Source organism: Mirounga leonina, unplaced genomic scaffold (genome assembly GCF_011800145.1).
Source record: "Mirounga leonina isolate KUSES-001 unplaced genomic scaffold, KU_Mleo_1.0 Mir_176, whole genome shotgun sequence".
Lineage (NCBI taxonomy): Eukaryota > Metazoa > Chordata > Mammalia > Carnivora > Phocidae > Mirounga > Mirounga leonina.
This window is the reverse complement of record NW_023270454.1, coordinates 57,927,146-57,936,552: the sequence shown is the minus strand read 5'-3', so window position 1 is coordinate 57,936,552 and position 9,407 is coordinate 57,927,146. Positions and strand designations below refer to the sequence as shown.

At 36.9% G+C, this 9,407-nt stretch overlaps 2 long non-coding RNA genes across 3 annotated transcripts in view; one reads left to right on the top strand and one right to left on the bottom strand.

Moving 5' to 3' along the window:
• LOC118022345 overlaps window positions 1-9,407 on the top strand; it is a 276,406-nt gene that overhangs the window by 71,496 nt on the left and 195,503 nt on the right. The gene's annotated exons all lie outside the window — the stretch shown is intronic.
• Window positions 1-9,407, bottom strand: part of LOC118022344 — a 101,963-nt gene that overhangs the window by 59,479 nt on the left and 33,077 nt on the right. Inside the window, exon 6 of one of the 2 annotated variants that reach the window (XR_004682478.1) lies at window positions 3,899-4,050. The exons of the other annotated variant lie outside the window; for it this stretch is intronic. This is a non-coding gene — a long non-coding RNA (uncharacterized LOC118022344). Of the gene's footprint in view, window positions 1-3,898; window positions 4,051-9,407 lie in introns of those variants that run through there. 2 annotated transcript variants of the gene reach the window in all.

Below are 9,407 nucleotides of genomic sequence, written 5' to 3'. Positions count from 1 at the left end.
TTTATTTATTTATTTATTTATTTATTTATTTATTTATTTATTTATTTGGCTTAAAACAACACAAATTTGTTATCTTACAGTTCCAGAGGCCAGAAATCCAACACAGATTTAACTGGGCTAAACTCAAGGTGTGGGCAGGATTATATTTCTCCTGGAGGCTCTTGGTGAGAATCTGTTTTCTGCCTTTTTCAGTAGAGGCCTGGCACATTCTTTGATTCATTCTTTCTCCATCTTCAAAACCAGCAATGTTTCATCTTTCTGACCCTTCTTCCATTTTTCATAATCTCCATTTTAAAGAACAAGTGTCTAATTTGAAAGGTAGCAACAAAACTAAATCATAAAAAGAAGACAGAAATGCCTATCTAATATTGTATATTCAGCCAGACCAGTTTCCTCCAGAAAATATTTATCTATGATGCTTACCCATTTCAACCCCCTCCACTTAAGGTTCTCTGTAAAGAACTGGCTGGGAGGTCATAGAATATTAAACTGCTGCAGAATATGTAAGAAACAGGATCAAGGTATTAGGCAGTTTGTCCAGAATTAAACATGCATATAAAAAGACAAGAGTTTGTTCAGTCTTTTCAGTAAATTTCTGAGGATATCTAATATATTTATTTTTTTTACTCATAAATACCATATCCCATATGGGGACTGGGGAGAAGGGAGAAAGAATTCAAATGCTTAGGACAAACTTCTTAGAGAATGTTCCAAAGAAACCACATACCTCAGGCTACTCAGAAACAGAAGTATTTTGCAGTGAATATGCTACAAAGGAATTTGTTAAAGTAATCACCTTTACCATTCAGTGATTTCCATAGTAACCACACACTAACTCATATACAGAATCAAGCTTTAATGAAAGGAACAGCCAGTTTACTGTGCCAGATTATTATATTTCCCTGTCTTCTTTCCATGTAGAATTAAAGCCAGATACTGTATATAACTATGTTCTATAGACTATTCAATAAGCATTTCATGGTTATTTCATTTAGTCTTCCCGTCAGCCATTATTACCTCCATTATATGGATCAGGAAAGATTAAGAAAGTTTAAATAATTTGACCAGTAAATATTAAAACATGGATTCTAGATCTGCCTACCTCTCCAATTTTTTTCCTAGTATTTCATGCTCTGAAAGCCTCTCTGAAAAGAGGTTGTTTCTGATTATTTTAGTTTAAATATCACATTTTTTAAGTCACAGTGGAACTAGATCTTATTTTAGAAAACAGGGTCCAAGTAATAGGGGAACTGGAGGTCTTTGGTGGGCATTTCCTTATTGTCTATTATCACATTGATTGGTAACGCAGACAATGACATGCAGAATCCAGAGTCACTGAATATGGTGGTTTCTCCTGTGCCCTGCATAGGGGCACTTAGCCAGGCAAGTATGATGTGCTAAAACTCAGGGAGCACTCTACTTGTCATGCTCTGTGCCCTGCCTATATCCAGTCTGGGAAACTGCCTTACATCAGAAGAAAGGAAAATACACTATTTCTAATTAATGTGCTTAGAGGGGGCAACTTTTTGCAGTGTTTGTGCCACAGGAAAGAACCCCTTTCTAATTTGCACAGTGACCTGCCATTTTTAGCAGCAACAACAGTATAACCTGATACTTACCATATTAAGCATTCTTAAGAGTGTGGAATATTGCACCAGTATGAATCCCTTGTTTGCAGGGAGGCTATGAGATTGGAAAAGCTTATTGACAAACAGCAGAAAGGTGATAATAAAGGCCAGCAAAGGATAAAGAAAAATTCTTAATATCTGAAGTCATTATGGACAGACTTCATCATATATCTGGAAGACAAAACTGCAGGTCCTAATATTGCTGTTAATGAAACTCCCATTTAGATGTTTTACAATGAGAATTACTCAAAGTTATTAAAACCTGTTTTATGTGGGGCACCTGGGTGGCTCAGTTGGTTAAGCGTCTGCCTTCGGCTCGGGTCATGATCCCAGGGTCCTGGGATCGAGCCCCGCCTTGGGCTCCTTGCTCCGTTGGGAGCCTGCTTCTCCCTCTGCCTGCCGCTCCCCCTGCTTGTGCTCTCTCTCTCTCTGACAAATAAAAAAATAAAATCTTTAAGAAATAAACTTGTTTTATGTACATAAATTGCTTTCAAAAGAATATTTAAATTAAAAACTTGAGTTTTGGTAAAAACATATTTTATATCCAATCACACTGTTTAGAGGAAATCCTAATTTGGAAAATAAGCATAAAAATACAACAAAGCTTAATATATTGGATATGTTTCCTATTACTGGATGTGTATTAATTTGTCAAAAAATAAACATAAAGGATTGCAAAATATAAAATTTGATTTGCAATTTATTCCAGAATTGTATATTTTTAGAAATTATCAGAAATGCTTGCTTAAATTAGGCCTTTTTGTTTGTTTGTTTTGAGTTTTTATTGTTATTATTGTCTTTAGTTTGTTACAAGGCAGGAGAAATGAAAGTCTTGAGGAGATAAATTTAAGAATATGGAGGTAAGTTAATTGCTTCTTCAAAATATGTGTATTTTTTCTCATTGGATGACCAAATTTGATTTCCTTGAATTGGGCATTTAAAGCTCTTTTAAGGAGGAAATTATTCCTTTGAGAGACTCATGCCTTTGATGCTCTTACCAGGCTTCGCCTACCATATTGGAAAAAATTAGGACCACAGCCTTGGTGAAGTTTGCTATAAGTAACTGATCTTTTCCCTAGTGATATTATGTGACCTGTGTTGATTTCTGTTAAGCCAAAAAAATATGCCATTGAAGGTTTCAGATGATTTCTGCTGATTCAAATTCATGGTAATATAAATCATATGTCATAAAGCAAACACAGAAATGGAATTCATAGAGGAAATCAAAGTGATTCTGATGCCCATGATAGGCGTACTTCCACCAGTTTCTAAAGCTCTCACTGTTTGACAGGCATCATGAATATTTGCAGCTACACTTTTCCAGATCAACTGCCTTTGAATGATTTTCAGAACTCTGAGCCATTACCAAATGCCAAGGAAAGAAATTAAGCAAAGAAAAATTGGACAGACTTTCAGGAAAAGTTTCCTAATTGTGAAATCTATTAAAATGTGGAATAAATATTCTCTCAGGGAGAGGATGGATGCCCATCTCTGAGGCTATAAAATAGGGCTAGACTAACTCTTAGAAAAGAGAATTGAGGGCAGAATTCATTACTGGCAAGGAAGTGAGCTGGATGACATAATGGGTCTTCTCCCTCTGTCATACTAATGCTTCTTTGATGTTTTCACTTAAGTGGTAATTTAGTTTCAAAAGCAGATTTTTGAACGCCAAGAGTAGACTAAGGTTTCGGGGAACATCTCACCAGAGAAAGTCAGGGATCAAGACCACCACTGATCATGTATTGGGCTTACTTTTATATTTGACCAAGGAAGACCACTGGATGACTACCCTAGTGCATTTCCTGGCACAGTCCTATTGTGGTTAATCTTCTTTATCTGTACATCTGTCTTGCTCAGTGTGGGCTTCTGCTTGTCAGAAAAATAGAAATATTTTTCTGTGCTTGCTAAAGCTAACCACAGTGTATGCAGTTATACCCTTTACATTTATGCAAGACTGCCAGTCTTTTCTTTTTCTTGCCTGTCCTGTGTGCGTACCGATAAATTCAATGTAGCTAGGTTGAAGGAGCATATGAGCAGTTCTTTAGCATTAAGAATGTGATGGGAGAGATTGAGGTAGATTTGAACTGTCACCATCAATCAAAGCCAGTGAAAAGCAGCTTTCCAGGTTGTATAATGGCCTCTTTTTGCTGGTACTGTTTTTCTCCTTTCATCAGGTATCTAGTGAGAGAAAATGTGAAGGATTTACACATGAAACAATCCCACAATGAATCTTGAGTGAATAAAAATGTTGTAAGTGGGATTTTATTGAATGTAAAGACCTATCCTCTTTAAAAATTTTTTTATTTATTTTAATCTCAGCAGTCTTGAACTTGTAGACCACCTTCACTGATTTCTTGTCTTAGGTCAACTGCAGGTAATGCAGGGGTTCTCAAACATTCAGTCATCTGTCACTTATTCTTTTCTGAATAGATATAGGAATAAAGTAGTGTTAAGACATAAACCTTAGTATACACTGTCTTAATTATTCTATAATTAAAATTAGGATTTTAGCAAAAACACTTTGGATATTTCTGGCTAGTTGATATAAAATTAACACAAAGGCCTTTATAATTGAATCACATAAAGGTATGTTATTTTTTGCTTATTTTTTATATCTGGGAGGATTTTTTTTTTTTTAAGATTTTATTTATTTATTTGACAGAGAGACATAGTGAGAGAGGGAACACGAGCAGAGGGAGTGGGAGAGGGAGAAGCAGGCTTCCCGCTGAGCAGGAGCCCGATGCGGGGCTCAATCCCAGGACCCTGGGATCATGACCTGAGCTAGAGGCAGACGCTTAATGACTGAGCCAACCAGGCGCCCCTATATCTGGGAGAATTATAACACGTGTTTGTTTCTATTGTCACTTGCATCTCTGCAGAACCCTGTACTGTACATAAATTTTTTCTGGAATTTATGAAATGAGCAACTACTTATCTCATATTCCCTTTCTTAAAATTCCAGGATCAGAAGAACACCTATCAGAGCAATACAAATAACTGCTAGCACATAACATATACTTTAATACAAAGAAATGAACAACTATTTTACATGGTAACACTCTAAATATAACATGTCTCTCTAGTTTGGAGTAAGGTGAAATATACAAAATGTATTATAAATTCTCAGTTTTCTCAGATCTTTCCATCACACCACTAAGATTTTCATATCCCAAAGACTAAGATAGAAAATGTTTTTTTTCCTAGAGACTAGGGTTACTCCAGAGTATAACTTTAAGTGCAGATTACTTCAGACCCCTATAGATCTGATCTGCCCTTGGGACAAGAACCAGCCAAAACACTTTTTCTTGACAACTCAGGGTTGAAGTTCAGGATAGAAATGTAAATCTGTTCAGACATACCAAGGAACAAATAAATCACAATGAAAAGATGGGGAAGGGAGCTGCCAGAGGGACGAAATGAAAAGGCAGATTCTAAGGAAAGGCACAGAAGGGAAAAAAAATGTATATATAGACTAGTTGGGGCAGCGTGGACTTGTCAGACATGGAGGAGCTCTCAAGTTATAAATTGCTTGGAAAATTATTGTAGTATCCTGACATAATAGAAAAAAGGAGCATATCTGAGTCCTGACTCTATCTTTTGCTGGTTGTAAGATGTTAGGTAAGTTACTACTTTCCTCCAACCCTCCAATTCTGTATCTGTGAATTAAAAATTTTGAATTGGACACTCAAGCCCCTTTCACTTTCAGTTTTATCTGCAGTACCAACCTGGTGGGTTGTAATTACAAGAGTCAGCAGAGAGTAATACAAGAAGATGTTTGTGTTGGAGTTGTACCCATTAGTATGGCTCTTATTCTTAGTAATTTCATGAGAATATAGAATGTGAATGGCACAGTTGTGGACTGGGAGGATGAGACTCAGGGTGTGAGGCAAGATTCCGATCTTCAGATAGAATCCATGTTGCTTGTGTGATTAAACTCCTGGTGTACGAAGAGCATTAGCTTTAGCATTAAGAGCTCTAGCATATAGTAGAAGAACTGAATTGGAAAGAAACAGACTTTGGACTAAGGGAAGTACTTTCTGAAATGGTAGGCTAATAATGCTTTCCAGGACTATTTATTTATTTATTTATTTTTAAGATTTGATTTATTTATTTGTCAGAGCACAGGCAGGGGGAGCAGCAGACAGAGGGGGAGGGAGAAGCAGGCTCCCCGCTGAGCAAGGAGCCCGATGTGGGACCCTATCCCAGGGTCCCGGGATCATGACCTGAGCCGAAGGCAGATGCTTAACCTCCTGAGCCACCTAGGCGTCCCTTCCAGGACTATTTAATTTGACTAATACAATGGAAAATATTGACAGTTATGAGAATCTTAGGAGTGAAAAACAGCTAAATTTTCTTCTTAATATATTATTACATTTTGTTTCAGTTGATCTTCTAAACCAACAAATGTTTCTAGTATAATTAATTATCACAAAAGATAGAAATAGGATTGGTTATCCTCATTTTTCAAGCAAGAATTTCTCAGCTATATACACCTGTGTACATATATGCACTGAAATTAGCAAATTAAAATTTTTCTAAATTTTTTATTAACATTATATATACATATACTATAGCTTGACGAGCTAGCTGTCAGTAATTTTTGAATGTACTGGTGAACTCAATGAGTTAGAACCTGATATATTAGAGCCCAAATTTGTGTTCTGTTCCAGGGAATTCTCACTGATTTCCCAGCTGCAGCACTTCATACACTACTGGCCTGCCAGGATGATGACAAAATGTTATGAATGATTGTTCCCCTCTAGGGCGGACAATGGTCTGTTTTCTAAGTTAGCTGTTTTGAGAAGTTTGGTCACATGGACATAACTGTGGTTCTATAGCATCTTCTTTTAGAACTTGGCTCTGATGCAAACTTCAGTATGAGTTAAGATGAACACAGGGCTTTTTTGAGATAAAACTTGACATTTGTTGTAGTGACATTGAGGTAGGCTTTGTTATATTCCTTTTACAATTCATAGTCTCAACAATTCTATTTGAAAATTCTCTGGCCTCCTCTCTTTAGTTAGAAACATTTTCCAGCTGGAAGATATATATAGTGACTTTTGCATGTCATCTTGCTGGTTTCAAAACATAAAGGTCCAGCTGATGTCTATGATATCGTTTATTTAGTCTTTTTCTTTGAATTTGTATCTTGTTTTGTGCCTGTCTTGCTTCCTAACTCAGTGGAAGAAAAAATGTCCTGGCCAGCTGCCATCTAGTGAAACAGCTGCTTTTGGCTCTGGGACCCTGTAAGTGGGACTGGGCACTAAAAATGGAGCTTACTTCTAAGACTTGAACACTGCTTTTGCTGTCAATAGGTCACATGGGTTTTAATTGAGGAAAACTAAGTAGAATGTCTTTTATTTTTACGTTCCTTATCTTTATTGACAACACTGTTCCATTTGACACTGTTGACCCAGCTCTCCTTAAAATGATTTTTCTTCGGCTTTTTACAGCTTTACTCCTTTCTGACTTACTGTTGTTTTTTTTTTTGTGGGTTCCCTTAACAAGTTGTCCTTAAAATGTGCTATTCTTTACATTTTATTTTTCTTTGTTGGTCTTTTATTTAGCTTCAAACTCCATACTTTAATCCAGTGGTTCTCAAACTTTAAGGTAGTGGTTTTCAAATTGGCTGCATTATCAGGATCATTTATATGACTTTCTTAATACAGATGCCTGGCCTACTGCTCTGAAAATTCCAAGTCAGTGTTTTTTGGGGTGGGGACCGACATCTGTTTTTTTTTTTTTTTTTTAAATTACTTCACAGATGACTCTTAATGAATTTTAGATTTGAAAATCCCTACCTTCATGAATTATCTATACTCCCAGTCAGATAGGCCAGTAATTTCTGGGTCTTTATTCTGATCCCTGGCTTCTTACCTGAGCTTCAGACTCATACTTCAGATCTTCTAAGAAACATCTTCACATTAATTACCCATGGTTATTTCAAATTCTGTATACTTAATCAAACAATTATTCAGTCCTGTCTCTTCCATTCACAGTCTATCTCTTCTTTTTCTCTGACTTCTGATAATGCCACCTTCTGCACCAAGGGGAAAACCATATTTATCCTCAGCTTCTTGCTTTCCGCATTCTTATTCTTTCCAATCAGCCGTCATTAAATACCGATGGTAGTTAATTTTATGTGAGTCATGGTGCCCAGGTATGTGGTCAAACGTTATTCTGGATGTTTCTGTGACAGTGTTTTTGGAAGAGATTAACATTTAAATTGGTGGACTTTGACTAAAACAGATTACCTTCTATAATATGGATGACCCTCATCCAATTGGTTGAAGGCTTGAATAGAACAAAATATCTGACCTCCACAAGCAAGGGACAGTTTTGTCAGCAGGTAGCCTTTGGACTTGAACTGCAGAATAGGCTTTTTATTGCTTCTCCAGCCTTCTGGTCCACCCTGCAAATTTTAGACTTTCCAGTCTCCATAATCACATGAGCCAATTCCTTAAAATAACTTTCTATAGTTATATATTTGTATATATATATATATACACACACACACGTTATTGGTTCTTTTTCTCTGTAGAACCCTCACAAATACATACACCTTTCTGCCTAGATCTTTCTCTCAAATCTGTATCTCTTCCTTCCATTTTCAGTGTCTCCTTAGTTTTTTGTTTTTATCAACTTTTGTCTGGGATGACCCTAACTGGTGCCTCACTGTTACCAGTCTCATTTCATCCATTGATTCGCCATACTGCCTTGAACATGATCTTTCTACATCAGTAAGTCTGTTTATACTATTATCTTACTACTTAGAAACCTTGGGTGTTTCACTGAAGGATTAAGCTCCAAATCCTATGCACACCATCCATCTCATAACATTTCACATCTATATTTAAGCATTAGTTCTATTCAATTTCCAATCTCTCTTTTCTTATATCAGCATACATGCACGCTTGTGCATGTGTATGCATGTGTACATGCATGTGCACACACACACACATGCACACACACACCCTCACGTACTCCTCCAGTCAGGAAACTGTTTGTATTCCTTTAATTTGCCATACTTCTTCTCAACTCAGTGACTGTGCATATTTTTTCTTCTCCCTAGAATGTGCTTCCCTTGCCTCCTCTCTCTATTACTTTCAAACCTAGTGCAAATATCACATTTCCTTTGACTTCCACTTCCTGGAGTTAACCAAACATGAATTAACTTATTTACTTCTGTGTTCCTATAGCACATCTAAGAGCATGATTGAGCTCAGTGTCGGGTATTTATTGAACCTTTACTAAGAATGAGACAATGCAATATCTCAGTTAATCTTCATTATTATCTTTCTTTAGGGAAACAGAGGTTTGGAGAAGTATAGTAAGTAACTTGATCAAAATCAGTTAGTAGAGGGGTGCCTGGGTGGCTCAGTCGTTGGGCATCTGCCTTCGGCTCAGGTCATGATCCCAGGGTCCTGGGATTGAGCCCCATGTCAGGCTCCCTGATCTGCGGGAAGCCTGCTTCTCCCTCTCCCACTCTCCCTGCTTGTGTTCTCTCAGAGTCTGAAAAACTATGGAGATGAAGAAGTTTGATGAAGAAGTGTTCATTACTCTTTCACATGGACACTCATTTATTTGGTCTATTTATGTTTTCACAAAACTTCTGGGGGTGCCCTAATGGGTCACACAGTTGACTTTATGCTCACACATCACTTTGAGAAAGTAAAGATTAACAACAACAGGTGTTACTTCTGTGAGATATTGTGCAGACTGAAAATGCAGTCCTATTTTGGGGGAAATCTTTGAGTCCTCAAAAAATATATAAGAGCA